Source organism: Ochotona princeps, chromosome 27, assembly GCF_030435755.1.
Source record: "Ochotona princeps isolate mOchPri1 chromosome 27, mOchPri1.hap1, whole genome shotgun sequence".
Taxonomy (NCBI): domain Eukaryota; kingdom Metazoa; phylum Chordata; class Mammalia; order Lagomorpha; family Ochotonidae; genus Ochotona; species Ochotona princeps.
In genome coordinates this window covers 1,420,289-1,430,108 of record NC_080858.1, presented here as the reverse complement: position 1 = coordinate 1,430,108, position 9,820 = coordinate 1,420,289, and positions in this window count along the sequence as shown.

Sequence of the window (9,820 nt, the reverse complement as noted above, 5' to 3'; positions counted from 1 at the left end):
TGGACTGGGAGTGGAGCAGCCAGAACTCAAACCAGCGCCCATATAGGTCGCTCAAATTTGCAGGCAGAGGATCAGCCAGTAGTGACTCTTAAAAAAAAAAAAAAGTTTTCTTGAGAAATAGGCTAGACAGATGCAGCTCTCATGTGCTGGTTTACCCTCAAAATGCCAACAACAGGGCCCGGCGGCGTGGCCTAGCGGCTAAAGTCCTCCCCTTGAACGCGCCGGGATCCCTTATGGGCGCCGGTTCTAAGCCCGGCAGCTCCACTTCCCATCCAGCTCCCTGCTTGTGGCCTGGGAAAGCAGTCGAGGACAGTGCAAAGCCTTGAGACCCTGCACCCGCGTGGGAGACCTGGAAGAGGTTCCTGGTTCCTGGCTTCAGATCGGCGCGCACCGGCCCATTGCGGCTCACTTGGGGAGTGAATCATCGGACGGAAGATCTTCCTCTCTGTATATCTGACTTTGTAACAAAAGTAAATAAATCTTAAAAAAAAAAAAATGCCAACAGCAGCCACGACTGTGCCAAGATGTAGACCCAGGTCTGCCAGGCAGGTGGCAGGCACCCAGTCACTTGAGCTGTCCTCTGCTGCTGGAGTTGGGAGCAGGAACAAGGTATGGAAGCTAAGTACTTGGAGAGGGAACTCAAGTATGTGAAGTGCCAGACCGAGTCCCTGCCTCCACGGGTTGTCTGGAGGAAGCCACGTCCTTCTTCCTTGCCCCTGTTCCCCCTGACTTTCTCCCTCCAACAACAGCCCTTCTTGAGATTGCAAACTGTCAGAGCCAGAAAGGACTGGAGGATGGCGCAACTCCTTGAGATCCTGAGTCCACATGGGACACCCAAAAGAAGCTCCTGGCTCCTGGCTTCAGATCAGCTCAGCTCCAGCCATTGTGGCCCTTTGGGGAGTGAACCAGTAGGCAGAAGATCTTCCTCTCTGTTCCTCCTTATTTCTGTATATCTGCCTTTCCAATTTTTTAAAAAAAAGGACATGGAACTGATGGGAATAAAGATGTCAGATTTTGGGCCTGGCGCTGTGGCCTAGCGGCTAAAGTCCTCCCCTTGAACGCCCCAGGATCCCATATGGGCGCCGGTTCTAATCTCAGCAGCTTTGCTTCCCATCCAGTTCCCTGCTTGTGGCCTGGGAAAGCAGTCGAAGACGGCCCAAAGCCTTGGGACCCTGCTCCCGCGTGGGAGACCCGGAAGGGGTTCCTGGCTCCCAACTTCGGATAGGTGCAGCACCGGTTGTTGCGGCTCACTTGGGGAGTGAATCATCGGACAGAAGATCTTCCTCTTTGTCTCTCCTCCTCTCCGTAAATCTGACTTTGTGATAAAAATAAAATAAATTTAAAAAAAGATTTATCTCTTAAAAAAGAAAGATGTCAACCTTTGTACTGCTGAAGCTTGCTGGAGACCGCGGCTTACTTGGGAAAGAACAGACTTGTTGGACCTACCCCCGAATGACATGAACCTTGCTGCCATTGGCAGAAGTGTCAACTCCATCCCTCCTCAGTGGAGGGACAGGCAGCATGGGTCTAGACAGCCGGTGGTCTGGCGCCCGCATGGGACCCACAATGCTCGCTCATTGAGGAGCCTGTAGCTAGCCAGAGGCCAGGGCGTTAGGGGTGTAAGTGCTCCATAGAGGCAACCTCTGCTTCCTCATGCTTTCCCCTTGGCAAATCCAAGGGCGTGTGTGAGAGACCAAGAGCCGGGAACCTTCCTGCAATGTCGTTGCAGGTCCTGGCCAAGCCGGGTCTACCTCCCTGCCTGTCACTTGTCTCCCATCCTGTACTACCTTGCTTCCAACCTCAGCACCCCTGCTGCTGCTCTAATGGGAACCCACAGCCTCTCTCTACTCTTTCTCCTCTTCATTCACATCCTGTTGGTACTGATTTCACCTCTGTGCCCTTTGGTGATACAAAGGTGATCTCTGGGGCCCGGTGGCGTGGCCTAGCGGCTAAAGTCCTCGCCTTGAACGCACCGGGATCCCTTATGGGCGCCGGTTCTAATCCCGGCAGCTCCACTTCCCATCCAGCTCCCTGCTTGTGGCCTGGGAAAGCAGTCGAGGACGGCCCAATGCATTGGGACCCTGCACCCGCGTGGGAGACCCGGAAGAGGTTCCTGTTTCCCGGCTTCGGATCGGCGCGCACCGGCCCGTTGCGGCTCACTTGGGGAGTGAATCATAGGACGGAAGATCTTCCTCTCTGTCTCTCCTCCTCTGTGTATATCTGGCTGTAATAAAATGAATAAATCTTTAAAAAAAAAAAAAAAGAAAACAAGGCAGGTCTTGGAGGAACATATAGCTACCGCGAGATTCAGAGAGGCCACACACAGCTCGAGCTGAACCAAGCTGGGTCCTGCAGGTGTCGCTGGGAACGGGGATTCGGACAGAGCTGAGCTGGTGGAGGACGGGGCGCGCCGTGTCTCCAGCACGTGTCGCAGTGACCCCTAGCGCATGCTCCCTGAACTGCAGCAGCAGCATCTGTAACCGATGGGGTGCACACACGTGAAATTGGGGCTGTGTGGTAACGCACAGTGCAGGCCTGGGCTTGTAGAGCAGAGGGGTACGCTGCCCTTCGGGATGCCCACATTCATAATGGAGTGCCCACTCGAGTCCTTGCTACTGCTTCTGACGGAACTTCTGCTTCTTTCTTTCTGTTTCTTTTTTTTTTTTTTTTTAAGATTTATTTATTTTTGGGCCTGGTGGCGTGGCCTAGTGGCTAAGGTCCTCGCCAGGATCCCATATGGTCGCCGGTTCTAATCCCGGCAACTCCACTTCCTCTCTGTCTCTCCTCCTCTCTGTATATCTGACTTTGTAATAAAAGTAAAATGAGAATCTATAAAAAAAAAAATAAATAAAATAAATCTTTAAAAAAAAAAAAGATTTATTTATTTGTATTGCAGAGTCAGATATACAGAGAGGAGGAAAGAAAGAGAGGAAGATCTTCTGTCCGATGATTCATTCCCCAAAGTGAGCCGCAACGGCCAGAGCTGCGCTGATTCGAAGCTAGGAGCTCTTCCAGGTCTCCCACGCAGGTGCAGGGTCCCAAGGCATTGGGCTGTCCTCGACTGCTTTCCCAGGCCACAAGCAGGGAGCTGGATGGGAAGTGGAGCAGCAAGATCATGAACCAGCATCCATATGTGATCCCTGGCATACAAGGTAAGGATTTAGCCAGTAGGCTATTGTGCCAGACCCCAATCTCCCTTTTTCTTCTGGAAAGTAGAGACAGAAGGGGAGAGAGAGGTCTGCTCCCGGCAACCCAACTGTATCAGTACCCAGGGATGGGGAGAGGCCATCTGGTGTCACCCCAGGGTCCTCCATGGGAAGCACGTTCCAAGGATACTGCTTAAACAGTTTGAATAATTCGGAGATGCTATTGATTTCATTGTTCCAAAGTTGAGAGAAAATCCTTCCAAGTCCATTGGCTGACGAAGTCCACCCTAGAGGCTCAATTCGCCTAGATATTTGTCCAGGAGAGTTGTCCAATTCAATCTTCCCATGGTACTACATGTCTTCTGCAGGCTTCAATGAACTATGCATCATAACCCCCATGAGCATCTGGGCGTGCTGTCCACTGCACAGGCCTTAGCAACCCTCAAGACCCAGTCCTGACACAATCAGACCTCAGAACCAGCAAGTCCCCCCGTGGTTGGAGCTCTGAGTCCAGTGATCCAATTCGGGGAGGGGACCCAAAGAAACCTCACCAGAGGTGACCCCAACCTGACTCCTATTTGTACCAACCAGTTTTGAGTACAGTTCAGTCCATCACCCACATCAGCATACACACACAGTGTATGGTTGCAATGATCTAGTCAGGTATGCCCAAGCCCAAGCTTCAACACAAACCAATGTAGGCTGCAGCCCAGTTCAACCCTGCCCGCCATACACTTGGCCCTGACATACACCAGCAAGAACCATAGCCTAGTTGGAGTGATCCTCGACAATTCCCACTAGGTCTGCTCCCAGTCATGTTTCCTGTGCATGCCAGTATGTGCAGCAAACTGGTCCAGTCTGTCCCACATCCCATTCAGCTCTCGTACACATCGATGGACATTGGAGCCTACCTCAACCCAACTTTCTCACCTATCCAGCCCACACTCATGGTGGCAGGTGCCACTACCTGTCTACCTAGACCCTCCCCCAGCCTTGGTTCTCATGCTCACCCAGTGGGAGTTGCAGCCCATCAGAGAGGTGTCCACAGTTTCCCAACTAGGCCCACTACCAGCCCTGGATCTTGCACTCCCCAAGTGGTTCTGTGGTCTAGTCTGGCAGGATTTGCCCCCAGTCTCAGCACTTGCCAGCTGATGCTGTGGCAAAGCCCAACCAGCCAGCACTTAATGGTTCATGTGTGTACCAGCTAGTAATCGATTAGCCCGACCTAGCTATCCCCTTAACCCAGTCCACCTGCAGGCCAATGGGCTTTGTAGTCCTGCCCAGCTTGATTAACCCCTAGTCCCAGCTCTCATGCTCACTAGCAGGAACAGGGGTCCCCCACAGCTCCCCTGCTGAGTTCACCCTCATCCAGGGTCTTACGTGTGCTGGTGGGAGCTGCGGCCCAGACTGCTATGGCTAGTCTCACTTTGGCATACATCAACAGGTGCTGCAGCCTGGTACAGCCCAGCCCAGCCTGTCCCCAGTTCCAACTCATGCTGGTGGGTGCTACAGCCTAGCCCAGCCCAACCAGTCCCCAGTTCCATCTCTAAAGTAAAACCTCTGGTGTTGTGGCCCAACCAGGCTTGTCTTAAATCTCATCCCGATTCTCACATCTGACAGTGGGTGCTATGAACTGGCCCAGCGTGGCCCTCCCCTAGACCTGACCCATGTGTATGCCAGTGGTTAATATAGGCTGTCTTGGTCTATGCTGCTGTTAGCCCAGGTTCTTGTCCTCACTTGTGGCTCCTGTATCCTTGCAGAGGGGGTCCCCAAGCTGCTCTATCATGTCAGCTCCCAATGGCAGACTTGCACACATTGGTGGTGTTGTATCTACTCAACTGCTAAAACAGAATATTACAATAAGCTGTAATGACAATGGGAGGCAAGGCAACCGACCGACTGTCTGGAACCGACACCCCTTACCCGAGTGCAGCCCCAAGCAGCACATTTATAGAGTTTTTATAGGGGCAGTTTACAATGGCTTGCATTGTGTAGCAGGAGAGGAGGCATTGCACGTTCCCTGCCTATCATAGCTGGGTAGCCTTTGCCCGACTCCCCTCTGGTCTGGCAGTACAGATAACCAGACTCAGGTCTTGGCAACATCTGTGAGATAACCGGACTTGGACCTGAATCCCTGGGAACTGGGAACTGTTCATGTTGAAGGTCATGTAGGAGGCTTGGCTTGCCTCCTACTGTCTCATACAGTTTCATAGCCAAGCAAGCAAAGCAGGAGTTACAAAAGTGAGAAGTATTGCAGTTAGCAATGAACCATGTTCACTTCATTCTTATTTCAATTCTAGGATGGGTGCTGGGTCCAATCTGACTTAGCCCACCTACTGTCATGGAAGTTACAACAGCCTTGCGTGACTGGCCCATACCCATTCCAGCTCTTCCTATCGGGTGCTACAGCCCAGCTGCACTTGGGCCACCCCAAAACCAGCTCTTTTGTTCTCCGGTGGGTGCAGAGACCTTGCCCAGCCTATCCTAAACCTACTCTGGCTCTTGTGAGCACCAGTGGGTGCTGGAGCCTAGCTCAGTCTGGCATAACCCAGACCCATTCCACACCCATGCTAAGGGATGCTGTAGCCATGTCCAGCCCAGTTCACTGCCCCCCATTCCAGTTCTTGTGCTCACCAGTGGGAACTCTAGCCCAGCCAGGGCATCCCCTTTGCTCCTCCACCAGGCCTGTTCCTAGCCACAGACCCGCATGCCAGTGGTTGCTCTGACCCAGCCGGGTGCTTGGCCTTTGCCATCAGATGATGCGGCTTGGCCTGGCCTGCCCACAATCCCAACTCATGCTGTTGGGTGTTGCAGCCCAACTCTTCCCAGTCTACTCCTATCCTTCCCTTTTAGGCAAACTGCTAAGTGTGATAGCCTAGAGTAGCCCACATGGCTTGACCCCATCCTGCATACCAGTGTGTTATGGTTTGGCCTGGCCCTGCCAGGTACACCTCTTACAGAGATAACCCACACACCTATTGACAAGTGAAGCAGCCCTGCTTAGCCTGACCAACACCCAACCTGACTCATGTGCTCACCAGTGGGAATTATGGCCCACTTAGGGAGTTCCCCCACCACGCCCACACTCAGGCCCAGATCTCACGTTGAAACATGGGTGCTAGGCCCTTATCCTGCTCTGCCCCCTAGTGTAGGTCTTTGTGTGCACTGGTGGATGTCGTGGCGTGGCCTGCCCCACAACAAATTCTTGGGTGTACCTAGGGGTGCTACAGCCTTGACTATCCCGATCTGTTCCCAACCACAGTACTCATGAATGTTGGAGGGTTCCATGGTCATGCCTAGTTTAGTTGATCACCACCCTAGCCCTTGAGTAAACCAGTCTCATAGAACCTACTCCCAGACCCAGTTATCTCATGAACTGATTAGTGTCACGGCCCAGCCTAGCATGGTCCACCTCCTGACCCAATACTCACCAGTAGGTACTCTGGTTGAGCGTTGCCATGGTGTTTCCCAGTCATGGCTTTTGCGTACACCGGTAGGTGGTGGATACCAACAATCCCAGCTCAGGTCTCCCATGTTGGTGGGTGTATTGGTTTGGCACCAAAAGATCCAAGTCTCAGCCCCCTTGTTTACCTGCAAGTGCAGTAACCAGGTTGGTGGATGTCATCCTCACCTGGTATGTTCTCCCTTAGCAGTCCTCCCTCCCACACTTCTCCAGACCTGCTTTCCTGAGCAATCCACAGCTACCAGCCCTACCCCCCAACCCCCGGCCTGATCCTCTGGTGGTGTCCCGTGCCAGCCTGGCCCTGTCTGCCTTCCCAGGCCCACACATGCTCACACGTGGGTCTCCAGATTGCCTATGGGCATGCTGGCATCTGTGCCCCACATATCTTACAAAGGTGACTGTTGGGATTAGAACTGGGATGCTGGATTAGAACTGGATCCCATAGGGATCCCGGGGCGTTCAAGGCGAGGACTTTAGCCACTAGGCCACGCCGCCGGGCCCGCATGTAGAAGTCTTACATGGAGCGTCTGATTCCAGGCTTTAGCCTGACCCAGTCCCAGTTATTGTGACCATTTGGGGAGTGAACTAGTGTTTGAAAATCTCCCTCCAGTTCTCCTTGTTCTGCCAGTCTTCCTTTCAAAGAAGCACATAGATAGGACTCAGCACTGTGGCCTAGCGGCTAAAGTCCTCGCCTTGCAAGCCCCGGGATCCCAGATGGGCGCCGGTTCTAATCCCGGCAGCTCCACTTCCCATCCAGCTCCCTGCTTGTGGCCTGGGAAAGCAGTCGAGGACAGCCCAATGCCTTGGGACCCTGCATCCGCGTGGGAGACCTGGAAGAGCTCCTGGCTCCTGGCTTCGGATCGGTGCAGCACTGACTATTGTGGTCATTTGGGGAGTGAATCATCGGACGCAAGATCTTCCTCTGTCTCTCCTCCTCTGTATATCTGACTTTGCGATAAAAATGAATAAATCTTTAAAAAGATAAGAATAAGCACCATAAGGGGAGGACCACTCAGCCCTCATTCCACATTGGAGTACCGGCTGGAATCCCAGCCACTGGGCTTCTGGGCCAACTCCTTTCTCTAGCACCTGGAGAGACACACGTACGGAGCCTGAGGGCTTGAGCTGCGGCCAGTCACCTGAGAAACCTGAGTGGAGTTTTAGGCTCCTGATTTCATCCTGGTCAAGTCCTGGTTGCTACAGCCTTCTGAAGAGGGAACAAGCCCATAGAATATCGACTGCTCGGCCTTTTAAATAAATACATCTTTTTTTTAAAAAAAGATTTTTTTATTACAAAGTCAGATATACAGAGAGGAGGAGAGACAGAGAGGAAGATCTTCCATCCGATGATTCACTCCCCAAGTGAGCCGCAATTGGCCGGTGCGCGCCGATCCGAAGCCAGGAACCTGGAACCTCTTCCAGGTCTCCCACGCGGGTGCAGGGTCCCAATGCATTGGGCCGTCCTCGACTGCTTTCCCAGGCCACAAGCAGGGAGCTGGATGGGAAGTGAAGCTGCCGGGATTAGAACCGGCGCCCACATGGGATCCCGGTGCGTTCAAGGGGAGGACTTTAGCTGCTAGGCCATGCCGCCTGGCCCGTCATGGTGACTTTTCATTTGCTAATTTCTAATGGTCACAGACATAGCCAAGCCTGGTTAGTAAAGACTAAGTGCATCTTAAGAGTTAGTTGTCTGGTGTGACCTCTCTCTCACCCCACAGCAACACTAACCCGAAGAGTAGCATTCCCAAGATGGTAAAGGGAGGTGCTCCAGGGCTTGTCTGCTGAGAGAGACGAGAGCCCCTCCTGCTCGCACAACAGCCTCTTCCACGAGGAGTGGCGATGCGGCACCATTTTCTTGGGGGTTTTTCCTCCCTCGGAGCCCCGTCCTGTCACCGCAGCAGGAGACCTCTCTCTTACTCTCTCAAATAAATCTTGCTTTGCACACTGAAATTGTCCACATGCAAATTCTTTTGCGTGAGACAAGAGACGAGGTTGCTGTCAGGTTTGTTTTTTACTGAATTCCCTAGAGCTCTCTCAGCGTATCTGACTCCTCACAGCCCTCCACACAGCAACATCCCGGACGTGGTGGTACGAGCCACAGAGGGACCATACACAGACCTACCCTGGCTCCACACTGAAGGGGCTCAGAGCTTTCCTACACCATTGTCCTCTTGTTGTAGGGTTTTTGAACCCCGAATACTGCAGCAACCTCAAATTCTTGTCTCGCAGGAAAGAAGAATTTTCACGCGGACACAGTTTAAAGTAAGATTTATTAGAAAAGTTGAGAAAGGAGACTCCCGCCCTAGTGACGGGAGGGGGTTCTGAGATAGAAAAGACCCTTATCCCCTGCCATAGTGGCAGGAGGAAAAGCTAAGCGAGAAAAACCCATATCAATGGTGGGGAAAGCATCTTTTAAAGGTTCCCCTCAAAGATGTTTATTTATAAACAAAGGAAATTCCTGTTTTCCATGGTACTTGGCCTTGGGACAAAAGGCCAGAAAGGTGTCACTGGCCAACTTCCTTGGTCCCTTTCTAATGATAAAGAGGCCAGTCTGAAGCCCTCCCCCTCGGCAATGGCTGGAGACAGAATTGGGTGGAGGCTTCAGGTGGGGAATAGATATGTTAATGTCACCCTTGTCTCCTGGGACGCATTCCTGATAAGATATGCATTTATCTTGGGAGAGATGTGTTTTGGTGAATCCAAGACTTGGTGGGGAAAATACCCCTTTATATTTGGGAAGAAAAATGACTTGGGGACCCAGAATACCCTAACTGCCTACCACCCAGTCTAACTCCTCTCACACTCTCAGCTGTATTTTTTTTTTTCTTGAAATTTGGCTATTTGGCGTCTCCCTTCTGAATGCTTTCTTGCTAGGGAACCACAGCTTCCGAATCTCAGGAAAATAAAATCGGCTTTCCCAACTTGCTGTTGAAATCAGGCCACCTGGTTTTCCTCCTTCAAAGTTACCAGGGGTTCCCGGAACTGGGACTGGGCTCTGAAACATCTGTTCCAGGAAGTCAGCAGGTGCACAGAAAGACAGAACAGGAGCCTGTCCACCCGCCTAGTGCCTACCGTCCTTTCAGTCTTCCCGCCCCGTCTACCTTGCGCCTTTCCACGGACGGACGCCCGCAGGGAACACGGCGGCTCCACACTCCCGGTGTTGCTGGGGCTTTGCGCTCAGGCCACTCGCCAGGACGTGCTCGGTGGACTA